Below are 9,970 nucleotides of genomic sequence, written 5' to 3'. Positions count from 1 at the left end.
AATAACGTACGGACTGAAAGGTTGGATCAATTTAGGTTGTAATGCTAACATAACCGTTCCTCGAATTAAAAGATGATTTTTAGAAACAATTGATCTGATAGTGTATCGAGACTCAATTATGGATAAAAGCGCTTGGTCGAGTCGTCGACATGAATAATTATAGATTGGATTATCAGCAACGACAAAAAATTCATCTCCATGCCCCTGTAATTGGGTTAACATTGATTCGTAAAAGCCGCGTACGAGTAAATGGGCGTTATGTATTCAGAAAGTGTACGTGCGATGGCGTGATTTCTGTTTAAATGTGAACATTCAAAATAGCTATCGATTGGATTAGGGAGGTTAATTTGATAAAAAACAAACGCACTGATATGTAAACGTATAAAGAGGATAGTACAGTACATACTCTATTGGTTTGAGCTGTGAAGGAAATATGGAAGCAGAATGCATTTCTAATTTAAAATAAAACAGAAATTTTCACACATATTTGTCTTTTCTTTATTTTGGTTTTGTGTGTGGAGAATCCCCTCCTACTATATTTTGTTTTAAGTCTCTGTATGTCATTGTATTTGTCGCTGTCTATTTTTTGTTCCTTCCTCCCTATCTCCCCCCCCCCCCCCGTCAATCCCTTTCTCTCCCTCTCTCTTTCTCTCTCTCAATCTATCTCCCAGTCTCTCTCTCTCTAGCTCATCATTCATTATCTCTATTTTGACACAATCAACTCTTGTCCTGCGTGTCACCCTCAATGTCCTGGAATCGCCTGGTAATGATACCACAAAGTGAAGATTGGATAGGCAAACACCAATATAATCTTATCTCGTCTCGTCTTACTCACAATCTGTCTCGCATCTCATTCCCAGAATCCAAACTCCAAATGATCGACGAATACACAACCTTGATTAAACCTCATCCGCACTGCTTAAGGCAGTATTTTCATTGGTAATGGACCCCCGTTTCAAAACGAATTTACACGCTAGAACAACAGCAACAATAACAATAACAATAGTAATAATAATAATAATAATAATAATGATAATAATAATAATAATAACAATAATAATAATTTGTATTGCCCGTAGTACATTAGCTTGTATAAAGCGCACAACTAGGACATCTTTTTTTATAATGACAATAGTAATAATAATAATAATAACAACAACAATAATAATAACAATAATAATGATAATGATAATAATAATGATAATAGTAATAATAATAATTATAATCATATACATTGTAAAACGTCCATTTTATATAGCTCAGTTGCTATATGCATATACTCAACTGCGCTTTGACCACGGCCGTGGCTGAGCCGCCATTTCGACGTTTTGAGGTCAAGGAATCCTACCGGGTGCCCATTCACCTCACCTGGGTCGAGTGCAGCGCAATGTGGGTAAATTTCTTGCTGAAGGAAAACACAACATAGTTGTGATTCGAACACACTTTCTTCTGATTGAAAGACGAGAGTCGTAACCACTAGATCACCACGCCCCCGAAAAGTGAAGGGAAATGAAAACGAGTTCAAAATAATAAACATTAAACGTTTTTTAGGTGACAATATTCAACGACAACAACCGTAACAGTAATGACGTCCAAATGAATACAGCGCTTAAGACTCAAATTTGACAGTGTACATTCTACTATTCATAGTATCATCAATTCAAAAGAAAAATGATGCCCTAACGCGTTTATCGTTCGTTATTTAGAGCGAGGCATGCATTTTAATCCAAATGCCAAATCAATATGCCACACTTTACTCGGATATAACAGGGCATGTGAACGCGGCCTCTGCGCTGATCGTGCATTATTATGCCATGTGCGACTACGAGCAATTAGTGTCACATAATATAACCTATTCCCCGTGTTAACCTAGTGCCCTGGACAAATGAAAGATGAGACATCAACCGGAGACTTACCATTCAGACATGAATATCATCTACCAACTTAACCCTTCCATTGATTCTCCCTCAGGTTTCTCTAAGTCCATGCAAGATCCCGTTTAAGATCTGAGTAGGTCTACAAAGATAAGTGGAAGTTGTTGAATAACGCATGGGAATACACAAGGAGGTGAAGAATGTGAATACAAATTGGGAGAGATGTGACCTCCTGATCTATGAAGGGGTGGCAAGTGTTAATAAGGTTGTTTTAAGCATATTTTCTTTCTTTTTTACCAGTCCTCCGAATTTCTTTAGTAGGAAATTTACAGTCTGTATGGCCAGTATAGGGTGCATTTCTATATCAAAAGGTTTTAAAAAAAAACACGTAGGTCGTAACCAACGTGATAATCATATATAGATGCTTCATGAAACCTCACATTGCAAAAAGAAAAAAAAGGTTTAGCTTGTTAATTAATATTAGAAGACACAAAAGAAGTGTTAAAAAAAAACATACCTTTGCCGGGTAAGCGTGTGGGGAGATGACCATGCAAAATATCACAATCAGTTGACCATTCTTATGTCTTGTGTATGCGGTTTTAAGAATGGAGAGGAACTCAACCACCCCCCCCCCCCCCGGTTCAGCTGCCCCTACTTTGGTGTTAATATAACACCAACTACACGTTTAAAAACTCCTGTCAGTGTTAAAACAACAACGGTTCAATTCTAAACTATACAAATGAACATACAAAAACACAGAGGTGTTTATTTAACACAATCCTGGTATTTATATAGTTATATAAATATATATATGTATATATATTTATTAGAACAAGACCAGTGAGTGTCCAAACAATATCGGATCGGTTCTAAACTGGTGTTGTTCCAACACCAAGGTTTTGGTAGTTTGTCCTGAAACTAAAATCGAAATTGTTGTTTATTGTAGTAAATTGTTGCCTGCTTCAGCATAGCATTAAAGAGAGAGTAACAGAAAAATATATCCTGTAACGGGTTGCCTTATGCAGTTGGCGGTAATATCAAGGCAAAAATAAGGTATCAAAAGAACAACATCGGTCGTTAATGTTTTACTAAACCCAAGGGTATTAACAAAATGGCTCGGGTTTTTTTTTTCGTTTAAAAAAGTGTTGCCTTAGAAAAATGATTGAATTAACATTGTGATGGAATGAAGAGTCAGCATACCCCCACCCCCCCCCCCCCCACTTCCCCGCCCAAACCAAACCCAAGCGCCTCATTGTCGTAATGTTTCGTTCGTGTTATCAAAATACGGTACATCTGACAAACCTGTACAGGATATTAATTATCACTTAAGCAATCTCCTCACCATTGAAACATGCACGCGCCACTAATTTGTATCGGTTATGCAACCAGTCATTGCGGCCATTGACCATACTGAGCCTAGTGAAGCCAAGTGTTTTGATCTCATTAGCACGGCAGTCGCCCCCTCCTGTTGGTATTTCACCGAAGTCCCGGGGACGACTCTCACTGTTTCCATATGCTTTTCTTTGAACTCTCTGTTCGCTTGAATCATTTGAACTCTCATTTTGCGACCCGCATGCGCACCTACACACCCACAAACAACACAAAAACGCACTGCAACGAACACCCATTACCAGCTGTGACTGCACAGCCATGAAGACATGTGTCTTACAACCCACTGACTTGTCCCTATAGCGAAGGAGTCACGGTCAATGGACGCCCAGGGGGTGGTCGAGACAGGAATAAAGGTCATTTACTTTCTACGTCTACGCCAGATACAAGGCATTTCCAGAAACGTTTCACTGAATTGTTTGCTCAATGGAAAAAAAATATAAAAGGTATATGTACTTATAAATCCGTACAGGCAAGTTACTCAATGATATACAAAATACGGTGGAATTTTGATACTATGAGTATGTCCACATCTACTTTAGATCGACATTTATTCCTGGATCAACTTTCAGATAACTTATTTTCAAGGACACGATATTGTTGTAAGCTATTGAAAAAGCTCACATTTCAATTGCAGAAAGCAATTGTCAAGGAAATTCAATATCTGATATCTATTTTTGTGATATCATAATGTACTTAATAAAAATTATGAAAGGTGGGCCAGGAGCTGTTTTAGGAACAGAGAATCAAACTGTTGATTGCAACCATCAATAGTTAAATAGTATATACTATGAAATAGTTTAATCAGTTATATTAACAATTCATAAGTGTCATTTGACTTACATAGGACACAATAGTATGTCTATATCTACTGTAGATGAAATATATTTTATCTGGATCCTGTTCTTAATAAGAAATTGGTCATTAATTGTAATTATGAATATTTGTTAAAACCTACTGAAAAGCTCACATTTAATTGACGGGAACAATCTTTGAGTATAAATAACTAAAAGATTAGTATGTTTACATCTACTAGAGATGAAGTGTAATGAGTACTGGAGAACTGTGTGACAGTTTCACATTACAAGCTATTATCATAACCGACTGAAAAGCCCTCATTTGATCGTGCGAGTGCATTATGCAGTCAGATTTCAGAGCTATGTCCAGTAAGATTCCATAAGGGTAATTTAACTAACATATTAGTATGTCTACATCTACTACAGTCTTCTATACGTATTTCGCACTGGACTTTGTTAAAAAAAGGGGGGCCGTATTCTGAAAATTGTCTTGGACAATATTCTTTTAATCAAAGCCTCACTATAATTATACAGCTATTGTTATATGGTACTGAAGAGTAAATTTGATTGATCGAAAGCAAGAGTAGGCCCTACAATGAAAAATATAACATTTCAAAGATCATGATAAGTTCAATAAATAAAAAGGTCGCATTGTGAATTTTCGATGTTCATGATGGCAGTAATACAAAAATATGGTGGTAATATAACAATTTTAACTTCACTACATGTAAAATCATTATCATCATTCTGTTATTCTACAGAAAGTTAACCCGTGTGCAATACTTAGGGTGATTTGACCACATCAGTATGTTCACATCTACTAGAGAGGGATATGTATTTGGTTCCGGGCCCTGTTCCAATATGTCTAATCAATGACACATTACAACCAGTGTTATACACTGCTGAATGGGTTATGTTTGATATAGCCGAAATCAATTATTGACATTCGTGATAATGATAGTTAAAGTGATAGTTAAATGTAGGTGGTTAAAACAGTAATAATATATTAATTAAGACAACCATCACTTCCTAGTTTGTTTGTTTTTTAAAGTAAACCCGTGTGCAGCAGGATTCCATAACATATAAAATTATAGATAACACAAACACATCGACATGACTGATAGATAGCAAATCAACATGTACTTGTTCCCGCATCCTGTCTCAAGAAAAGTGTCATCATTCACTCGATTCAAGATTAGTTACAACATTTTGAAAGGCTAACTTAGTCCGAAAGTGAGTATATTTATTATTGTTATTAAATTATGTGAAAAGTGTCATTGGGGTTTTTACGAAGTGATCAAATTGGCATTTGTAATAGGGTCAAGATAATGATTCGATAATCATCATCGTTTAATATTTTGGAATTTACACCAAGTTCAACTTATATGAAGATGTTATAGGAATGGTACGTTTTACATTGAACTCAGACGGTGTTAAGGTGAAAATTATGCTTTACCAACAGGTAGCATCATTACATGCATGAACCAAAAAACGATGACTACAAACCACACATCTTTAAAGTGGACCATCAGGAAACCACGAGAAAACTATTTCGTGTGGGTTTATAAGTATTATTTCATACACAAAAGAAGATGAAACAATACTCCTACTAATTAACTATACAGGCTTGTACTATGTATGAACCTGCAGCAATGGTCCTATTTCTATCCATCACGTATACATAACATGTGATTGATATTGAAAGCACGGACACAATATAACCATCTCATTATCGTCCTGGCCGCCTCGTTACATGTGAAATCACACTTCCTCGTATCTTCTACATCTAGAAAAGATGTTGTTTGTCTTGTGTTCAAACAATTCGTTGGTCAGTTCGATTGGCTATCATCCATCCATCGGTCATCTGTGTCTCTGTTGACGTCTTTGAGAAGAAAGATACCACTGGGGTCGTTTTACAAGGGGCAGATGCAGCATTTAGAAATCAAATTGTGGAAGGGGCAGTATATTTTTCCTACCGTATCATTCATTTGATTGCAATGGTTTCCACTTGACCCCCCCCCCTCCCCCTCGCTCTCTCTCTCTCTCTCTCTCTTTCTTAGACATCTCTTGAACCTGTTGAAACGACTGGGAATCGTTTGCGATAAATCGTCAGTGATTTTACAAACTTGCTCAAACCTAATTTTCGGTCAAATTTTCGAAATTCATTTTTTTTTTGCATATTCTAAAAGCTCGTGATTTGCTCTATTGATTTGCCAAATTTCAGATCAAAAATCATATTATTTAAAAAGATAAGGGCATATCGAATATTTTTACGAACCGGCTCAACCCCCTCGAATACGCACTGGTTCAAACCATACTTTTACCGTGTTTACACTTAATCGGCTTTTGTATCGGCTTTTTCATAGCGTGTAAACTCGATTAACTTGCATCGGCTCGTGGTTCAGAACCGGCAATTTTGCATTTTGTAAGCGCACGGGTCCAGCGTTGTCTTTATTATGACGTATATTGTTGGCGTGCGTATAATTTCAGGTTTTTGACTCGCGAGCCGATTCTGAACCGCGAGCTGTAGCAGCGTGTATACGCAGTGCATTATAAACCAAAAGCCGATTCTGCATCGACTTTTGGTTCTGAACCAAAAGCCGATTAAGTGTAAACACAGTATTTGTGTACTATAAAGTCTCTGGAATGGCGCTCAAAGGTCGAAGCCCCGACCTAGATGCAGCTTCTAAAATGCGTACAAGCGCTTAATTTCAAATATTGAAAGAATAAATACAAACTGCGGACAAAGTTTTGTATATTACAAAAAAAGAATGTATGCTCTAAATTGGTATGAATAATTTATCTAGTTATGAGCGCCTGAAAAACATCCAAACTTTGAATGCGATTATCTCGAAATCATGTTTTGTATACCGGCCGAGGTTTGAGCCAGTTCGTAAAATCACTGACGAAATTTTAACTCGGCAACCGATCTCTCACTGGCACCCTGTGAGTGTTTCAGAAAGCTTTTTGTACAACACTGACTCAGCGCATGATTGGTTACCACGTTTAATGCTAAATGGCATATCCAATGAAGCTTATTTAGCACCTAAGAACATGTTCCATTCGTGTGTAACTTTAATACGAACAACCCACTAGGTCTAATTTCCTATACGGGTAGGATGGAGTACCCCTACTGCCCCTTCTTTCGCCAGAGGTTTCAGAAACAGCCGGGTAGCATTGCCTTACATCACCTTTCCCCTTAATTACTTATCACCGCTGCATAACGTCTTTCCCTAGAAAAACAAAACCCAGGTGGTCAAAGCCTTGCTCATTGGACCAAGGCTGCGTTTATGCGACCTCAAGCCAGAATCATGATTTGAATCATGATTTGAATCATGATTCAAAACACAAACATGAATCACGATATCACAGAATCAGCGTTTAGACGACCTTCATTCCAAAGCTGTTTCTCCTCAGATTCGGGCCAATCCAGTGCGCATCACTAGTGCGCAGTTTGACAGAGGAAGTTTTTCGCACGTGTTTCGGCTCTCGAAAAATATTTTGCTTCCAGAATTCAACCTAAGTTTACTTCTATCATATAGGGTCCATATGCTTCTATTCATCTTGTTAGTTAATCCAAAATGATGTTCGGAAGTGAATTTCAGCGTAGATCCAATTTAATATTGACACTCTATACTCAACAACAACTGAGATCATTGTCTGTCCAGTTAATTCGTTTACTAGAACTTGAAGTTGAAGACATGACCAAAAAATGAAAAGTAGTGGACGATGCGAAGACCAACACAGAATTTGAACATGACAAGAAATGCATGCAGAGTAATCATGTACATACAATGAGCACATAGAGAGCCTTGAGCTTGGCAAGAGTCAAACCGAAAGCCGTAGCCCGACACAGTGAGGTCATATAATCATGATTCAAATCACGATATCGTTTATTCGAACATTTTCGTACGTGATTCTGCAGAAACGTCTTTCCAAACGCCCCTTTTTTCGTAGTTCATAATTGTGATTCTAATCATGATTATATTCAATTTCGACTAAACGCAATCGTGATTCTGCAGAATCATGATTTGAATCATGATTCGAATCATGATTATAGGGTAAAAAAGTGGCGGATAAACGCACCCCAAGGCCTCTTTACTGGCAAATATAAAAGATAGTTATTCCTTGTCGTAAAAGATTATGAATGTGATGTAATGAGATATTCCTTTGGGTTTTTTTTTTGGGGGGGGGGTCGTTGTTGGTGTTTTAAAAGTTACTAGCTCCTTCCGAATATTTTTGCCCTGGTAATAATGGCGCGAAATATTATGCTTGGATATTGAGTTTGACTTTTGTTAACAGCTAGACGTTAGAATGATATCATAAATAAGGTCACACGGTCAATATCTCAACCAGCAAACTTTGCGGCCTTCAGTCATACCTTTTAATGTCATTGTCAGTTATCTCTTGTGTTTCTCTTGATACGCCAAAGGTCTCAAGGTCAATTTCTGTGAAAGTATACCAGTGGGCATGGAAAAAGTTGTTGAATACACATTATGTGGGGGCGTCGCGGTCTAGTGGGTTCGACTCTCGTATTTCAACCAGAGGGATGTGGGATCGAATCCGAACCATGGCATGTTTTTCTTCAGCAATAAATGTATCCTCATTGTGCTGCACTCTACCAAGGTGGAGTAAATGGGTACCCGGTAGAATTTATCGATTGAATGCTTAAGCGCAGATACAGCAAGGGTAATAATATGATACAAAGTATAAATCGCAGTAGATTATATGCAATCAAACATGTTAAAGTAACTGTATCACTTGAACATAATCTATATTATCTAACAATATTCATCTCCAGTGAAATATTTGATTAGCAAATGGGACAAATTGAAATTGGAGAAGAAAAATAAAATTACAGAGAAAGAGATAAAGCTTGGTTATTGAATGATTTGACTATTTGTAAAATCTTTGTTTTACGACAGGTGTGGGAGTGTGCTTTTATCGTTTTTTTTTGTTGTTTTAGAAAGCTGCTCTTACATTTATATATAATTTGAGAGCTGATGACTTGAACATTAATTTTTAAATAGCAGCTCGTAAAAAGTATGTTATTCTCTTGATATTAGTCAAGTAGCACGCTGTTGAAGAAAAGGGGTGGTAACATATTCAAACAGCAAATTCCATTTGGATTTCCAAGTAAAATATCTGAATAAAGAGAACCATCCTCTCTTTATCAACCCCCCCCCCCCCTCTCTCTCTCTCTCTCTCTCTCTCTCTCTCAATTATCACTCTCTATGTCATGCTATAAGTTCTCTCACTTCCTTCTCTTACTCCCTGATTAACATTCATTACCGAAAAAAGACCATCCTGCAATCAATTTATTAGATTGCAAGAAACACACATTACAAAATAAACGAAATCAACAAACTAATGAAGAATTTGAATAAAAACATATATATATATACATGGGACTGGTTTTTGAAACATGTAAAGGTGAATCGAATCACCGATGTTCACATGTAATGTAATATCCCAAAATGTCTCATGTGGGAAAGAGCCGAGAGATGATGAAAGGGAATTGTTCCCATCACATCTCAGGAATTATTGCTATTATATAGTTGAAGTGTTTCTAGTATGATTGAGGAGCAATGTTTAGGAGAGACAGAGAGAAATGAAGATAGGAAAGTTTTCTATCATCTTATAATTATTGATCCATTAATCCAAATTTCATGTACAGTATATGTATATATATATATATATATATATATATATATATATATATATATATATACACTCTTGATCTAAAATATAATTATGAAGTAGACTCGTACATGTACACCACCAAAATTGATCACACTTATATATATATATATATATATTGTAAAGAAATGGATGAAGAGAACAATGGTAGGCGTAGCTTAAATCAAGGTTCCCCAGAGCTATCTACTCTTTTGGAAAAATTGGTGATGC

Source organism: Lytechinus pictus, chromosome 2 (genome assembly GCF_037042905.1).
Source record: "Lytechinus pictus isolate F3 Inbred chromosome 2, Lp3.0, whole genome shotgun sequence".
Lineage (NCBI taxonomy): Eukaryota > Metazoa > Echinodermata > Echinoidea > Temnopleuroida > Toxopneustidae > Lytechinus > Lytechinus pictus.
The sequence above is the reverse complement of the archived record's forward strand: the minus strand, read 5'-3'. Positions refer to the sequence as shown.